The sequence below is a fragment of the Dipteris shenzhenensis genome, chromosome 29, assembly GCF_047967505.1.
Source record: "Dipteris shenzhenensis isolate YYH24624 ecotype China chromosome 29, Dip_SZ_1.0, whole genome shotgun sequence".
Taxonomy (NCBI): domain Eukaryota; kingdom Viridiplantae; phylum Streptophyta; class Polypodiopsida; order Gleicheniales; family Dipteridaceae; genus Dipteris; species Dipteris shenzhenensis.
The window spans coordinates 37,003,665-37,021,360 of NC_141624.1; the positions used below are offsets into that span (position 1 = coordinate 37,003,665).

General features: G+C 42.0%; 1 protein-coding gene across 2 annotated transcripts in view; it reads right to left on the minus strand.

Moving 5' to 3' along the window:
- LOC147882787 (lipase class 3 family protein) overlaps positions 1 to 17,696 on the minus strand; it is a 120,937-nt gene that overhangs the window by 2,123 nt on the left and 101,118 nt on the right. The window lies entirely within an intron of this gene.

Below are 17,696 nucleotides of genomic sequence, written 5' to 3' on the forward strand. Positions count from 1 at the left end.
ATCACACCACTTTGTGGGTTCACCTGTGAAGAAATCCATGATCCGGACCTCCATGTCCGTCCGAGCACTCCTGAGTTACCATCTATGCCTAGTAATCTCTGATACAATGTGGGCATGCGCCGCAGTCTGGATAATCAATGATCCAACTCATGTCTAGGAACCCCATGCAAATAAGAATGGTATTGGCATCGGATCTGATAGTACCTGGGGCATCCAATCATGATGCACATGCTCCTCTATCTCCATGAACCTCATGCATATGACATAGAATGCATATATATCTAGATGAATCCAGGGACATGGCCAAGTGATCCTCTAAAAGCACAACACAGTGTGCATTTCAATCTCATGATAGTCTCTCAAACAAGCATTTCTAAGCAAAAAATGCTTGTACAATCTAGCTAATAAGGCAATGCACCACTTAGATAGAAAGAATTTACCCACAATATCAGCAAGCCATATGGACGAAAACTTCACAAGGTGAAATTTGCATGTCTGGTAATACGACGGAAACATATATCTAGATGGATCCAAAACATGCTCAAATTCTTACTCTAGAAACGCAAGACATAGTGCAGTTTCAATCTCATGACAATCAATCACAAGGTTGAAAACCATAAACCCCATCATGCATTGCAGTGACTAGGTACTATAACATCCTCACCAACATCATTAGCACCAAAGGTGGGTGTAGGCCATAGTATATAAATATGCTCTCACACAAACAAATCCACACATACTTGAGCATCCATTTATACAAAGGTCTTCGTATTGAGTTCCTTTCAGCACTACAAAGGTGAAGGGCAGACTCAGCCATGACAAAGGCTAGCACTAAACAAGAAGGTTAATCAAAAAGTAGTCCACATTCTCTTCATTCAAGCTACAACTGACTATATGATTGCATTTCAGTCTTTCCCAAACAAGCATTTCTAAGCAAAAAAGGCATGTACAAGCTAGCTGATAGGGCAAGGGAAAACACACCACTTAAGATAGAAAAAAATTATCGCAATATCAGCAACCTGCAATATGGACTAAAACTTCACAAGGTGGAATTTGCATGTCCGCTAATATGGCAAAACATATATCTAGCTGAATCCATGAACATGGCCAAAGTCTTTCTCTATAAAACAACACACAGCGTAGTTTCAATCGCATGACAGTCACTCACAAGGTTAGAAAACATAAACTCCATGCATAAAAGGGATTACCAACTATGACATCCCCACCAACGTTATCAGTGCCCAACGGTGGCAGAGTGCAGAGTCTCGAATCTGGAAGGTAACATGTGAGGTCAATCTTGTGACCTGGTTCAATCTGAAATAGATGAAACGATATTAGGAGCAAGCCCATGCCTATTTAATTACCTTAGTGAAGCCATCATCGATCAAGTGAAGAACATTCTCTATGTAGAATGTCATTTTGGTGGCATGTAGTCATGACAAGGAGGCCCACGCCGGCTGAATATGCAACTCCCATGGGCCATCTTTGATGATCCAATGAACCCTGCTGTGTCATATTCAATGCTGGGGCATTCAAGGGGGGGGCATGGTCAATAGACATGACATCAAAGTGAAGCCATCTAGTGGCCCATGCATGCTCCTCTCCCTCAATTAGGAGGTGAATGGACAATAAGACCCCTCCAAAGGAAGCTCTATCTACCCACCACAACGTTGAGTCGAGTCGAGGTATGTTATAAACAGAAAAGAGGAACCTGTGTAGCTAAAAAATATATCAATATGATCTCTGCATTTTATTCCCACGATGATGCTTGAGATCATCATGACTTGTAGCCTCTCGAATCTGACATTGAGATCAAGCATACATGAGTTCTAAAGCTTCCAAGGCAGGTCTACTAAAAAAGCACCTACATACAATGCTACTAATTCAACCAGTCAGTCAAATGGGATCTCGAGATTTCATATTCATTTGCTGAAATAAGCATGGAAAGACTGTCACTCCAACCTCGCAAGTGAAGCATGCTCTCTAGTCAACCATTCCTAGGCTACCAATTTCATTGTGCAGTGTATATGCACTCCAAGTAGACGTAGGATCTAAAAGTCTCATTTAGCTCTCTTACAAGAATGACTCGTGTGAAGTCGGATCTAGTTAGTATCAACGTACATCACCCTTGTGTTGCAAAGGTTGACTTTTATCTCAGCTATCAGAAAACTCTTGCTACAAGCCTTTCGTTCTATCTGCATCAATACTACATCATCTCCATAAAGCTAGATGGGGATGAGTCTATAGTCGGATCTAGTTAGTATCAAGGTACATCACCCTTGTGTTGCAAAGGTTGACTTTTATCTCAGCTATCAGAAAACTCTTGCTACAAGCCTTTCGTTCTATCTGCATCAATACTACATCATCTCCATAAAGCTAGATGGGGATGAGTCTATAGCAATGACAACCTCCTCCCCTAGATTGTCTGAAAAAGAAGCCAACTCATCAAAGTAGATTGCACATAATTGTCTTGTATAAAACAAATAACATCATTTACAATGCCAAGAGTCTATAGTCATGAGATCAAGTGAGCCCATCACTTGGATTGAAAGCCTTCTGAAAATCTCCACACTAACAACATCCTCTTTGTTTTTGATGTCAAGTTTCCTAGATAAGAGCTCTGGGGGTGAAAATGCCATCCAAACTGGAATGATCCCCTTCATCCACATACTTCCTCACTTTGCATGCTCCTTGATATGCATCTCTAGTGTAGAATCATACACCTTAGCCATTAGGAGGCCTACCATGATGGTCTAATAATTACTTACATCCATGGGGTCTCCTACTTTGTAATTGGGATGATTGAGTCGATGGCCAAAGGCATGGCAAACTCTTTACAGAAAGCCTCATTATTTACAGACTTTGGCGACAATTTGAGCATGTGTTTTCTAACAATAGGTTAGGAGTTCTCCTTGAAGGCCTTCAAGATCCTTGGCTTTGTCATTCTGTAAAAAAAGTATAGCCTCTTTCTAGCTTGATGTGGTGAAGCGTGTGGAGCTGGTGAAGGAAAGAATATGATCTACATTGCGTGTGGGCTGGTTAGGCATCCTGAAAATAAGCTTGCAAAAATTATCACTCCAATCTTGCCAATGAAGCATGCCCTCTAGTCAACTAGGCTATTAATGCCATGGTGAAGGGTGGAGATGAAGCATGCCCTCTAGTAAACTAGGCTATTAATGCTAATGAAGTATGCCCTTGGTCAGCTAGGCTATTAATGCCAATGGGGTTCTAACTTGGTGGTTGAGGTGGGTGAGTATGTGTGAGCGTGCGTGAGGTCGACCATTAGCTAGGCCCCTGAAGGCACTGCAATACCCCAAAAAAATGTCATGGTGAAGCGGAGATGCACCACAATAGTCCTTCATGATCCTTAGCTTGCCATTCTGTAGAAGTTTTATAGCCTCTTTCAAGCTTGCTGTGATAAAGAGTGTGGAGTTGGTACATCAGGTATGGGCTGTTTGGTCATGCTAAAATTAATTTATGCTCTAATCATGCCCCATTGAAGCATGCACTTCTAGGCTACAATTTCATGGTGAAGTGGAGAACCACCCCAAGTAGAGCTAAGATCTAACAATCTCATTCATCTCTCTTGCAAAAAATGGCTCGTTTTACAAAGTCAGATCATGTTAAATTAAAGATCATAAACTTGGTTTTGTAAAGGTTAAACCTTATATGACTCCCATAAAACTCGTGGGCTACTAGATGTCTTTCCAAGCCTTCTATAGCGTCCAAAATCAGCATTACGCACATTACGCCATCCCCATAAAGAAAGATGAGGATGGGTCCATATACCTTATCACTTAGGTTGCCTATCATGATGGTCCAATAGTTATCTGCATCCATGGAATCTCCTACTCTATGAGCCACGATGATTGTGTTGATGGCCCAAGACGTGGGAAAGCCTTTATAGAAAGCCTCATTGACAAGTTTCACTACAATCAATGCATTTTTAACCAAGTATTAGTAGTTGCACATTGAGCTAGAAAAACATGGGATAGGCAATGGTCATATGAGCATCTATGCTATGCTTTGAAGAGGCCACAAGGATGGGGACGCATACGACGACAATTGAATCTTGTAACGAGACATTATAGGTAGAAAAGTGTCATATTTCCTACATGATTTAGTGGGAGAAACATTTTCTGTTGGATACAAAGAAAACAACTACTATGGTGATGGTTCTCAAAATGTAGAAGATTTTATAGGTCGTATGAAGAGAGCAACGACATATTCATGGTGAGTGCTAATTAGGGATGTATTCGGGTCAAAATCTTAACAAGTATGCCCAAACATGGTTTTGTGCATGTCCCTTTGAAGCTAAATCAAGTTGGAGACTTTTTACAAAGGCTTTAGTGAAGAGGTTCAAAGCAGTGCCACAAGAAACGTTTCTAGGTTCTGATAGGCGAAACGCCTAGAAACGTGGTCAAATTAGTGTATTTTATATAAATAATAAAAATAATGTATAAAAAATTTCAAAAAAACATCCATGTTTCACACGTTTCTTAGAAACGTTTTGGGCAAAAAAACATCCTTAGCAGTTGGGGGAGAATATGATATGTGAAAAATTACTTAGTGGCCATATGGGGGTTTTGCGAGGTTTAGCTGCACTGGTGCGGGAGGCTGTACCAAGATTTGTGAAAACCCACCTCCACTATGGAGTCTAGAGGGAGGAGGGGTTCATGGGGGCTTCCGATGCGACTCTTTCCATGCCATTCGGGTCACCAAGACCCAAGATATGTGATTAAACGAGTTAGATGTAGTTGCATTCTCATTGGGAGGGAGTAGAGTGGTGGGTTTTTTCAAAATGAGATGTAATGTAATAGAAGAAAAAAAGGAAAGATCTAGTCAATAAGGTGATGAGGGAGATTTTCTAGAGAGAGAGGAAGAAGTGGAAAGGGAGGATGCAAAAGGAATTGTGAAGGAAGGAGAGGAGGGGGATTAGAGAGATAGGTTTTAAAAAAATTAAGGTGTAATGCACATAGAGAGAAAAAAGGAAGATCTAGTGGATAAGGTGGCGAGGGAACTTTTTTAGGGAGGGAGGAAGAAGTGGAAAGGGAGGATGCAAAAGGAATGGGAGGGAGGATTGTACAGGAAGATGGAAGAGTTTTGAAAACACTTGGTGAATAGTTTGGCTGTTAGCTTCTCGTTCCTCCACCGCTTGCATGTTTTCAATGTCCTATAAATACATACAAAATCTGCTCTAAAAACAAAATCCTTTAATAATACATACACATACATACGAGCACGCACACATGCACATGTGTGTGTGTGTGTGTGTATGTGTGTGTGTGTGTGTGCTTTTTTAAGCGTTCTCTGCAGCAATCCTTCTTTGATTGCTTGCAGACGCGCTGCATAGATCATGATGTATATCTAGCATACACTAAGATTTTCAGCTGATGTAATTTCAACAGCCTCGTTTTGAGGTCGCTACTCTTGTAATATAATCAATCCAAAGTTTTCACTATTAAAAAAAAGTGCATGTGTGTGCTTTTCTTTGTTTGTGTTTGTTATTGGGCACTTTGTGTTACGCTTAAGTCGAGGTAACATGACCTTGGAAGAGTCAGTCGGCATTTTCCTTTAAAGGATCAATGTTTGTATTATATTTGTTTGGGCTTCATGTAAATGATAAAAAAAGGAATCAATGTCAAGGTCCTTGGTGAGGGTGACATGGCACTAGACTAGGTGGATCTAAGGCTAAGGGACCTAAATGCATGAAATGTGCCAAGGGGCAAATGGTTTCAATAATATCCCAAGAGAGGGATAAATGATGCATTAAGGAGGGACCCTAGAATGAAGACATGTGGCATACTAGATCCATCTAGGGAATTTTGGGACTTGGTGGAATTTTATAAGCAAGATCCTTCACGTAACGAATTTTTTTGAGAGAGCTTACTACCACTGAGGTCGGCTGGGAGGTGAATTCGTGTGCCTGTGCCCGTGATTTGATGAAAAGCTAGGAGTTAGCAGGTTGGGATGTTTCATTTGGTATCAGAACATGTGGCGATCTGTGAACGGTGAGGGAACGATTGGCGACGCGTCGGACTGTTGCTTTGATTTTTCGTCAACAAGCCTTATTGTGACTCCACCAGGAAGCCAATAGTGAAGTGGGGAATCCTGTCTTACGGAATCTGAGGAAAAAAAAAAGATAGAGACTGACGCACACGCTAGTTTACGGGTGGTTACTTTCGAGATTTCGTGACAACGTGTGGAGGGACTAGCTGTGTAATATTGTGGTATTGTATCACTTGCATGTGGAAGACGAAAATAGTGTAGCTGAGAACGGTTGCATCGTTTAGTTCAGGCCATCGGGTAGTTCGTCAGCTTGGGTACGCGTTGACGAGCAGCGCACGACGAGAGCCACTTCCGCAATAACCCAGGCTTTCTAGTAACTCTTTTCGAAAGCGAGGTTACTAGAGTTACGACTATCTACAGAGAGCTACTGTGTGGTCACGAGACTTGCTTGCAATATTTATTGGTAGAGATTTGGTTAACAACAAAGGCTGGAGCGTAACATTATTACGATTTGGGTTCTCGTAGTAATTACAGTGCAAATGCCTTGCATTAGTTTGAGGTTCGCCTTGTATTACTTATGCACTCCGATTGAAGAGTGTCATCTGCATATGCGCTGAAGTGCCATGAAGTGCTTGGTCGTGAGCTCGTGGGAAAGGGATAGACAATACATCATGTTCGTGGTCACAAGGCACATCATGAATGCGTGTTGGAACAACCTTACAGGGATAAGTTAATTTCTTCGTGCAGCAAAAATATGATCAGGGAGCTCTCTATGCCTTCTAAAGTTCGTTGGAATATGTACTCGTTTATTTGAATCTATGTTTGAGTTATTTCAAATTGCAGGAGTTTTCCCTAGCCTAGAGAAAGTGGGTTTTGGTTGAAGTGTGATATATGCCTAGGCAGCTATAAATTTGGAAGTTGGACTTTCGAATTGTAGATACAGATTCAAGCGGTGTTTTATTTTTATATTATTATTATTATTATTATTATTATAATAATAAAAAACACCCATCGACCTAAATGAAGTAGAAGAAGAAGCTTCTAGGATGGATCCCGTAGAGACGGGAGTCTGGCCGAACCCGCAGGTGTCGCGCCCAGCAGGTCATACACTATCCGGCAAAATTGCAATGTTAGAGGATGCCTTGCAACAGATTTTAGCGCAACAGTTACAAGCAAATGTAGGGCAATCTCAGCTCAAGAAAATGGTGCATAGTATGTCTGCTAGACCATCCCGTGAAGAGAAAGGTAAATCTCCAATGGAACCGGAGTCTAGTGTTCATACGGTCGAGCCTAGGAGGGCTAAGGTGCCTAATATTGCCAATTATAGGCCAGAAAAGTATTTTGGTCAGATGTCTGACCCTAGTTCCGATATCATCGAAACTTGGTTACACAAATGGGAAGAGGCTTTCGCTATTTGTGAAATCAGGAATGACATGAAGAAAATCTACGAGGCCACCCATTGTTTAATGAGGTAGCGGATAGGTGGTGGATAAAACAACAGAAAGATGGAGTGGCATCCACTACTTGGGAGGGGTTTAAAAAGGAATTTAAAAAACACTTCTTACCTCCTAACAAAGCATCTCTCAGTATCGAAACCTTCGTCAGAGAAATTTATCAGTGGCAGAATACACTGATAAGTTCAGAGAAAGTCTAATGAAAGTTTATGAACCTCTACCTCAGTCAATCCAAGTAAAAGATTTTATCTTTGGATTGAATGATCGGATCAAGATGGAAGTTCGGGCTAAGTATGCGAACACACTAGATGAAGCAATTGCCATAGCCCTGAACTATGAGGATGCAAAAGGGAACATACCAAGTGGGTTTGTACAGGTTGGGACTCAGTATGAGTACCCGAAGAAAACTGGGTTTAAGAGGAAGTGGATTAGCAAAGAGAGTGCCTCACAGCCTAGTTGTCAAGCCAAGCAGGCGAAACCAGTTGAGACTCCTAAATCAAGTACCACCATTGGAATGAAAAGAAAAGTAACACCAATGGCAGCCCAGGCTTGGTCGAAGTCTTCTTTGAACCCAGAGCAAAGCGAAAAAGCGAGAAAAGAAGGCTTGTGTTTTAGATGCCTTCGGCCTCATCAGTGGAAAGATTGTCCACGAAACAAAGATCGTCGGATGCCTGAGATGGTGATCTCAGAATGCGACGTGGAAATGGAGGGAAGTCCCAGAGGAGAACAGATGCAGATTCAGCTAGCGGGATCTTCTCAAAGGTCAGTACCTGTTTTGTTATGTGTGTCTGTTGCTAAGTTAGTAACTAGTGCACCTGATAATATCCTGTCAAAGCCCGTAGCAACGGGCTATACAGCCTTTAATGATACATAGTTAATTAAGATGAAAGGGCAAGTAGCTAATCATGATGTCATTGTGTTGTTTGACTCAGCGTTAACGCACAATGTAATTAACTCCAAGCTTGTAAAGAGGCTGAAACTAATGACTAGCCCATCTGACTATGCATATACAGTCAGAATGGCAGATGATGGAAGTTCAACTGAAGTATGGAACCAAAGGGTTACCCAGTTGGAGCTTCGAATTCAAGACTATGCTGAGAAGCTTGATTTTGAAATGATAAAGCTTGCTCATGCAGACATAGCCCTGGGTAAGGCTTGGCATTCTAGGAAGAATTCAGCCATAGATTGAAAAAAGCACATTTATCAATTCAAGATGAATGATGTGCTGTATGTCTTACGAGGTGAAAAAGATATACCTCAAGGACCATTGGTTTCCGTGATGAAAATTCGAAAAGCTCAAGAAGAGTTTTTGTTTCTTTGTACAGCATCGGTAGAGCTGATTGATGATTCTTTGGCTAGTACTGATGTTGCTCAAAATGGAGAGATGGCCAAGCTGGCCAATCAAATAGCAGAGGAGTTCTCTGATTGTTTAAGGGATGAGTTAGCTTATGGGTTACCTCCAGAGCGGAATGTTCAGCATAAGATTGAACTAATCTCGGGGACAGAACCTGTAAATAGACCTCCCTATAGGTTAAGTTTTATTAAAGAGGCGGAGATACGAAGACAACTGGAAGAATACCTTAAGTTGGGGCAGATTCAACCAAGTTTCTCACCTTTTGCTTCGCCAGTGATATTAAAGAAGAAGAAAGAAGATACTTTTCGCCTCTGTGTAGATTACAGAGCATTGAATAATATTACTATTAAGCACACGTATCCGATGGCTCAGATCGACGATTTGCTAGATGCATTACATGGGGCCGTAATTTTCAGTAAGATAGATCTTAAATGTGGCTACCATCAGATCGTATTAGAGCCGAGGATGTAAGCAGGTTTGGACATTATGAGTTTTTGGTAATGCCCTTTGGACTTACCAAAGCTCCAGCTACATTCGTCATGCTTATGAACGATTTACTACGTCCGTATATCGGAAAGTTTGTAGTACACTTTATTGACGATATTCTTATATTCAGCAAAAGTATTGCTGAGCATTATGAACACTTAAGAATAGTGTTCAGTACTTTGAGGAAAGCCAGTCTTTATATAAATAAAAAGAAAACTATACTGTGTATGGTAAGACTTGAATATTTAGGATTCATAATTACTCCTGAGGGGGTAGAAATGGATCCAAAGAAAGTGGCTGCGATACTGACTTGGCCAATCCCTCAGAGTTTGACCGCTTTGCAATCATTCCTGGGATTTGTCCAATTTTATCGAAGGCATATCAAAGGATATTCCGAAATAGTATCGCCATTGACTGATCTGACCTCAGATAAAGTACCTTTTATATGAGGACAGAATCAATAGGAAAGTTTTAACACCATAAAACAAGTTATGGTCTCAGGACCGGTATTAAAAATAGTTGATCCCCAGAAATCGTTTTTCCTTGAAACCGATGCAAGTGGCATTGCGGTAGGAGCAGTTCTCCTCCAAGAGGAAAGGCCAGTAGCCTTTGAAAGCAAGGAGCTTTCTCCCTCTCAATGAAATTGGCCAACTCATAAATTAGAGTCGTATGCTGTTGTCCATGCTCTAAAAACATGGAGACATTATTTGTATGGGTTAGAGTTTTATGTTGATGTTGATCATGATACTTTGAAACATTTTTGTAAACAACCTGACTTGAGAGGCCGCCAAGCTAGGTGGGCAGAACTCATGCAGGAGTTTAACTTAACGATTCGGTACCGAAGAGGGAAGGATAATAAAGTTCCTGATGCGTTGTCACGCATTATGCATAATATGAGTTTCACGATATTAGAGAGTGCTCTAATGACCGAGATTAGAGAAACTCAAAAGGTGGACGAGTTCGTCCAGAGCCTTTGGCCGAAGGCTCACGTATTCAAACCCGGGGAAAAGGATGACCTGGCATCTAGAAAAGGCCAAACTTATGCAAGATATGCCATAAGGGATGGTATGTTGAAAAGAAATGGCAAGGTAGTAGTACCTAATCAAAATGATCTCAAGCAGAGAGTCATTCGACAATGCCATGATAGCCCATGTGCGGGATATCCAAGAGTCGATAAGACATATAATCTCGTGAGACGAGATTTCTTTTGGCCAAAGATGAAAAAGCATATTCATGAATATGTGACACGTTGTTTTTTGTGTCAAGTAAGTAAGGCAGAGCAGGTGAAGCCACCCGGACATTTACAGCCCTTGGAGATACCACTAGGTAGGTGGGAGAGCATTTCCATGGACTTTATTGTAGGCCTACGACACAAGGTGGATATGATTCTATCCTCGTGGTGGTTGATCGTTTTACCAAGATGGCTCACTTCATTTCAACTAGAGAGTCTATTAGTGCCCCGCAAGTGGCGGATTTGTTTATTAGACATATATTTCGTTTGCATGGATTACCCAAATCCATAGTGTCAGACAGGGATGTCAAATTTACCGGTCATTTTTGAACTGCAGTGTTTGAGACACTAAGGACTGAGTTGCGAATAAGTAGTGGGGATCATCTAGAAACGGATGGTCAGACGGAAAGAATCAACCAAATTTTAGAGGATATGCTTAGAGCATATGTGTCATTGAGGCAACATACATGGGACAAGTGGTTGCCATTGTTAGAATTTGCCTACAATCATAGAAAACATTCCTCTACAGGGTTCAGTCCGTTTGAGCTGAACTCTGGTTGTAGACCAGCGAATCTAACTATAGTTGGAGTATCTCAAAAAGTGCCTAGTGCCACGAGCTTTGTGGTTCAGATGCAGGAGATGCTAGCACTTGCGAGAGCTAACATCCGCCAAGCTATGGATAGAGCTAAGGCGTGTGCGGATGAAAACCGATCGCTAGAGAATTTAAGGAAGGAGAAAAAGTTTTTCTCAGAGTTCCTTCGCACTAAGTCTTTGACTGCAGGAGAGTGTGCTAAGTTATCACCTCGATATTGTGGGCCATGGTTAATTCTAAAAAGAATAGGCAAGGTAGCCTATAAATTAGAATTGCCACAGGGTTGTAAGGTGCACCCAATGTTTCATGTTTATCGTTTAAAGAAATTTTTGCATACAGGTGACTCACTAATCGAGGGTGTTGTTTTGTTTCAGGAGATAGAGGATAATGCAAGACGCAAACCAACAAGAATCCTGGACCAAGGAACAATGCAAGTACGCAATCGGAAGATACCCACGGTGTTGGTTGCATGGCATGGTTTACCTCTATCAGAAGCTACCTGGGAATCCGTATACCAGTTACGGAGAGTGTTCCCAGACTTTATCATCGAGGACGCTGATGCCTGAAGAGGGAAGGAATGTTACACTCAAGTCGAGGTAACATGACCTCGGAAGAGTCAGTCGGCATTTTCCTTTAAAGGATCAATGTTTGTATTATATTTGTTTGGGCTTCATGTAAATTATCAAAAAGGAATCAAGGTCAAGGTCCTTGCTGAGGGTGACATGGCACTAGACTAGGTGGATCTAAGGCTAAGGGACCTAAATGTATGAAATGTGCCAAGGAGCAAATGGTTTCAATGATATCCCAAGAGAGGGGTAAATGATGCATTAAGGAGGGACTCTAGAATGAAGACATGTGGCATACTAGATCCATCTAGGGAATTTTGGGGCTTGGTGGAATTTTGTAAGCAAGAGCCCTCACGTAATGAATTTTTTTGAGAGAGCTTACTACCACTGAGGTCGGCTCGGAGGTGAATTCGTGTGCCTGTGCCCGTGATGAAAAGCTAGGAGTTAGTAGGTTGGGATGTTTCACTTTGGACTTTCTGGATAGATAGGAATTTTAAAGTCTTTGGTGATCCAAAATTTTCTTTGTTCGCTTTCTTCAAGTGTTATTTGCAGCAATCTTTTTTTGATTTCTTGCAGACTCGCTACATAGATCATAATGTATATTTAGCATATACAGACATTTTCAGCTGATGTAATTTATAGCTCCTCGCTTTGAGGTGGCTTTTCTTGTAATATAAACAAACATGGCTTTCACTAAAAAAAAAGTGTGTGTTTGTGTGTGGGATTGTTAAAGGATAGTGGGGAGAGAGAGAGAGAGAGAGAGAGAAAGAGAGATTTCTTCAGGAGGCCTCATGGGCCTATAAGACAAGGTACAATTAAAAATGTAACTCATACAAGCTACTATGAGCTAAGGAAAAGTGCTCGCTAGGGCCCTTGTTGAGTGCTACTGTTATGCTCTAGCCGAGATAGCATGACCTTGGAAAGATCGGTGGGAATTTTCCCTGAGGACCGACTTTTGTAATATTTCATGTGCGTAAATTAAATGGTCAAGGGAAGTAACTGCCAAGGTCCTAGGTGAGGGTGTATTGGCATCGACTAGGTGGTTCTGAGTGCTCAGGCCTAGGTGCACCTAAATGTGTAAGAATGCCAAGGGGAAAATGTTTTAATTGTGCCCCAAGAGATGGGTAAATGGTGTACCAGGTTAAAGGTCTAAAATGATGACATGTGGCATGAGGGAACCATCTAGGGAATTGTGGGCTTGTGGATAGGCATGAAGGAAATAAATTACGTATCTTGTGTACATGCAATCTACAAGAGAGGCTGGGAGGATATTCGGGATGCCATCGCCTGTGATTGTACCCGGGAACCGACGCTAAGAAATCAGAGATTAGAATTTGAGCGTTTCATTTGGTATCAGAGTGTTCAGGCTGGACAAGGGGATTGCGTAAAAGAGAGCAGCGCCGAAGATGCGTGGAAGGTTGCACATCTGGGATGTGGTCATATAAATAGGCCGTGAGCTGAGGCTGATTCTGAAACAGAGAGCAGGCTAGAGAAGACCAGGCTGATTCCGAAAGAGAGGGACTACGTCTGAGAGAGAAGCAAATAGCTTGGGTGAGTGCAAGAAAGAAGGGCGGCGACGAAAATCAGTGGGGTAGGCTGATAATGGGCGGCGATGGGCATTGACGGGCTCTTGGCGACGACAGCCTCTTGGCTGTTTTAGGTGGCTCTGTTCGTGCAGGCTTGCGTTTGGAGAGTGACCGCTTGGTGTTGATGGCATAATCGTGGCGTTGATGAAGCTTGAAGGCGTTTGCGCTAGTGGAGGCTATGGAGCTCGTTGTTCGCTTGCTTTAGGCTGGGTGAAGCTGTCGGTTTGAGGTCTGGTTGCAAGGATGTGAGCACAGAGAGCTGCTTCTGTTGATGGAGCGGCTGAGCCATTGATGGATTCGTTGAAGGAGAGCAGGATCGCGTACAGTCGTAGGCTTGTAATTTGGTATCACGCAAAAGAAATCAGGATATCTGCGCTACGTGGAGCTTCCAAGGAGCATCTTTTTTTCCCTTCTATACAAAATTTCTGCACTCTATTATTCCTGTACAGCAAAGGGGAATTTGAAGTGAAAAAAAAATAAAATCTATTTTCCCTTTTGAAAGAATGGAGGCAGAGGGACGAGATTCCAGGGTAAATCCTGGTGAATCTAGAGCACGATCTACGCAACAAGTGTCCCATCACACCACACCTACTTTGGTGGGTAGGATTTTTGTACTACAACAGATCATGAACCAGCAGCTTCAAGTGAACGCTGGTCAAAATGAAATTTTCCATTTTAATCTTGTCGTTCAGTCCATAGATATAGTCTTTCAACTGAACCGACATAGGGAGAGGGTCTGTTATTTTCATAACACATTCCCTGAACTTGTTAGTGTACTCTGCCACCGACAAATTCCTTTGGCGAAGGTTTCTGTAAGCATCCCAAGCTCGGGACTCTTCGTCAAGTGGAAGAAAGTGTTTCTTAAATTCAGCCTTAAACCCTTCCCAGGTGGTAGGGGCAACTTGATCTTTCTGTTGCTTTATCCACCACCTATCCGCTGCCTCAATAAACAGGTGAGTGGTCTCACGGATTTTCTTTAGATCAGATTTGATTTCACAAATGGCAAAGGCTTCTTCCCACTTGTGTAACCAAACCTCAATCACATCAGAACTGCGCTCGGTCATCCGACCAGCGTCATCCGACCAGCGTACTTTTCCGGTCTATAATTAGCAATATTAGGTACCTTGACCTTCGCACGTTCCGACGAGTGTATACTGGGCTCTGGCTCTGCTAGAGCTTTGCCCTTTTCATTTCTAGATGATCTAGCCGACGAGGCTAAATATGTGACTACATTAGATGAATCTATTGCAGTAGCCCTGAACTATAAGGATGCCAAAGGCAGATCTAGTGGATTTGAGGACTCAGCATGAGTACCCGAGAAAAGGGGGATTTCAGAGGAAATGGACTTCAAAGACAAGTGTCTCCCAGCCAAGTGGCCAAACCAAGTAGGTGAAGCCGGTTGAGGGACAAGCAAAGACAAGTACCACCGTTGGGGTGAAAAGAAAAGTAACTCCAATGGCAGCTTGGGCTTGGTCAAAGTCCTCGTTGACCCCTGAGCAAAAAGAAAAAGCTAGAAAAGAAGGATTGTGCTTCGGCTGCCTTCAGCGACATCAGTGGAAAGATTGTCCACTAAGCAAAGACCGTCGCACGGCCAATATGATAATATCTGAATGCGACGCGGAAATGCAGGAGAGTCCCAATGCGGAACATATGCAGATGCAATTGGCGGGACCTTCTCAGAGGTTAGTACCTATGTTGTTAAGTGTGTCTGTTACTAAGTTAGTAAGCGGTGCACCTGATAACATCCTTTCAAAGCCCGCAGCAACGGGGTATACGGTTTTCGATGAGCCCGAGTTAATTAAAATGAAAGGGCAAGTAGCCAATCATAATGTGATATTATTGTTTGACTCAGCGTCAACGCACAATGTAATTAACTCGAAGCTTATTAAGAGGCTCAAGTTGAAAACGAGTCCGTCTGACTATGCTTATACGGTCAGGATGGCGGACGGAAGTTCAACTGAAGTATGGGACCAGAGGGTTACCCAGTTGGAACTTCGAATACATGACTATGTTGAGAAGCTGGACTTTGAGTTGACCAGGCTTGCTCACGCAGAGATAGCCCTAGGCATGGCTAAGCATTTTTGGAAAAATCCAGCCATTGATTGGAAAAAGCATATTTACCAGTTCAAGAGGAACGGGGTAGAATATGTTTTGCGAGGTGAAAAGGATTTACCTCGAGGACCATTGATTTCAGCCATAGAAATTCGGAAGACTCCGAAAGAGTTTCTGTGTCTATGTATAGCATCGGTAGAGTCGATTGATGATGCATCGGCTAGCACTGAGGCTACCCAAGATGCGGAAATGGCCGAGTTGGCTAAAGAAATATCGGAGAAGTACTCTGATTATTTTAGGGATGAGTTACCTCCAAAGCGGAATGTTCAGCATAAAATTGAGCTTATCCCGGGGGCAGAACCTGTAAATAGACCTCCCTATAGATTAAGCTTTACAGAAGAAGCTGAGGTGTGAAGACAACTGGAAGCATACCTCAAGCTGGGACAGATTCAACCTAGTTTTTCAACTTTTGCTTCGCTAGTGATATTAAAGAAGAAGAAAGATGATACTTTTCGTCTCTGTATAGATTACAGAGCATTGAATAATATCACTATTAAGCACAGGTATCCGATGGCTCGGATTGATGATTTGCTAGAAGCATTACATGGGGCCATAATTTTCAGTAAGATAGATCTTAAGTGTGGCTACCATCAGATCCGTATTAGAGCCGAGGATGTGCATAAAACTGCTTTTAGAAGCAAGTTTGGACATTATGAGTTTTTGGTAATGCCCTTTGGACTTACCAATGCTCCAGCTACATTCATCATGCTTATGAACGATTTACTATGTCCGTATATCGGAAAGTTTGTAGTACATTTTATTGACGATATTTTGGTATTCAGTAAAAGTATTACTGAGCATCATGAACACTTAAGAATAGTGTTCAGTACTTTGAGGAAAGCCAATCTTTATGTAAATAAGAAGAAAACTATACTATGTATGGTTAGACTTGAATATTTAGGATTCAAATGGATCCAAAGAAAGTGGCTGCGATACTGACTTCGCTAATCCCTTAGAGTTTGACCGCTTTGCGATCATTCTTGGAATTTGTCCAATTTTATCGAAGGCATATCAAAGGCTATTCCGAAATAGTATCGCCATTAACTCATCTAACCTCAGATAAAGTACCTTTTATATGGGGACAGAATCAACATGAAAGTTTTAACACTATAATACAAGCTGTGGTCACAGGACCGGTGTTAAAAATAGTTGATCCCCAGAAACCGTTGTTCCTTGAAACCGATGCAAGTGGCATTGCGGTAGGAGTAGTTCTCCTCCAAGAGGGAAGGCCAGTAGCCTTTGAAAGCAAGAAGCTTTCTCCCTCTCAATGAAATTGGCCAACTCATAAATTAGAGTTATATGTTGTTGTCCATGCTTTGAAAACATGGAGACATTATTTGTATGGATCGGAGTTTTATGTGGATCTTGATCCTGATACTCTGAAACATTTTTGTAAACAACCTGACTTGAGAGGCCGCCAAGCTAGGTGGGCAGAACTCATGCATGAGTTTAATTTAACGATCCGGTACCGAAGAGGGAAGGATAATAAAGTTGCTGATGTGTTGTCACGCATTATGCATAACATGAGTTTCACGGTGTTAGAGAGTGCTCTAATGGCCGAGATTAGAGAACTCAAAAGGTGGACGAGTTCGTTCAGAGCCTATGGCCTAAGGCTCATATGTTCAAACTAGGGGAAAAGGATGACCTGGCATCCAGGAAAGACCAAACTTATGCAAGATATGCCATAAGGGATGTTATGCTCAAAAGAAATGGCAAGGTTGTAGTACCTAATAAGAATGATCTCAGGCAGAGAGTCATTCAACAATGCCATGATAGCCCATGTGCGGGACATCCAGGAGTCGAGAAGACATATGATCTCGTGAAGTGAGATTTTTTTTTGCCAAAGATGAAAAAGCATATTCATAAATATGTGACACGTTGTTTTTCGTGTTAGGTAAGTAAGGCAGAGCGGGTGAAGCCACCCGGACTTTTACACCCTTGGAGATACCACTAAGTAAGTGGGAGAGCATTTCCATGGACTTTATTGTAGGGCTGCCTAAGACACAAGGTGGATATGATTCTATCCTTGTGGTGGTTGATCGTCTTACCAAGATGGCTCACTTCATTCCAACTAGAGAATCTGTTAGTGCCCTGCAAGTGGTGGATTTGTTTATTAGACATATATTTCGTCTGCATGGATTACCCAAATCCTTAGTGTCATACAGAGATGTCAAAGTTACCAGTCATTTCTGGACTGCGGTATTTGAGACACTAAGGACTAAGTTGGGAATGAGTAGTGGGGATCATCCAGAAACGGATGGTCAGACAGAAAGAATCAACCAAATTTTAGAGGATATGCTTAGAGC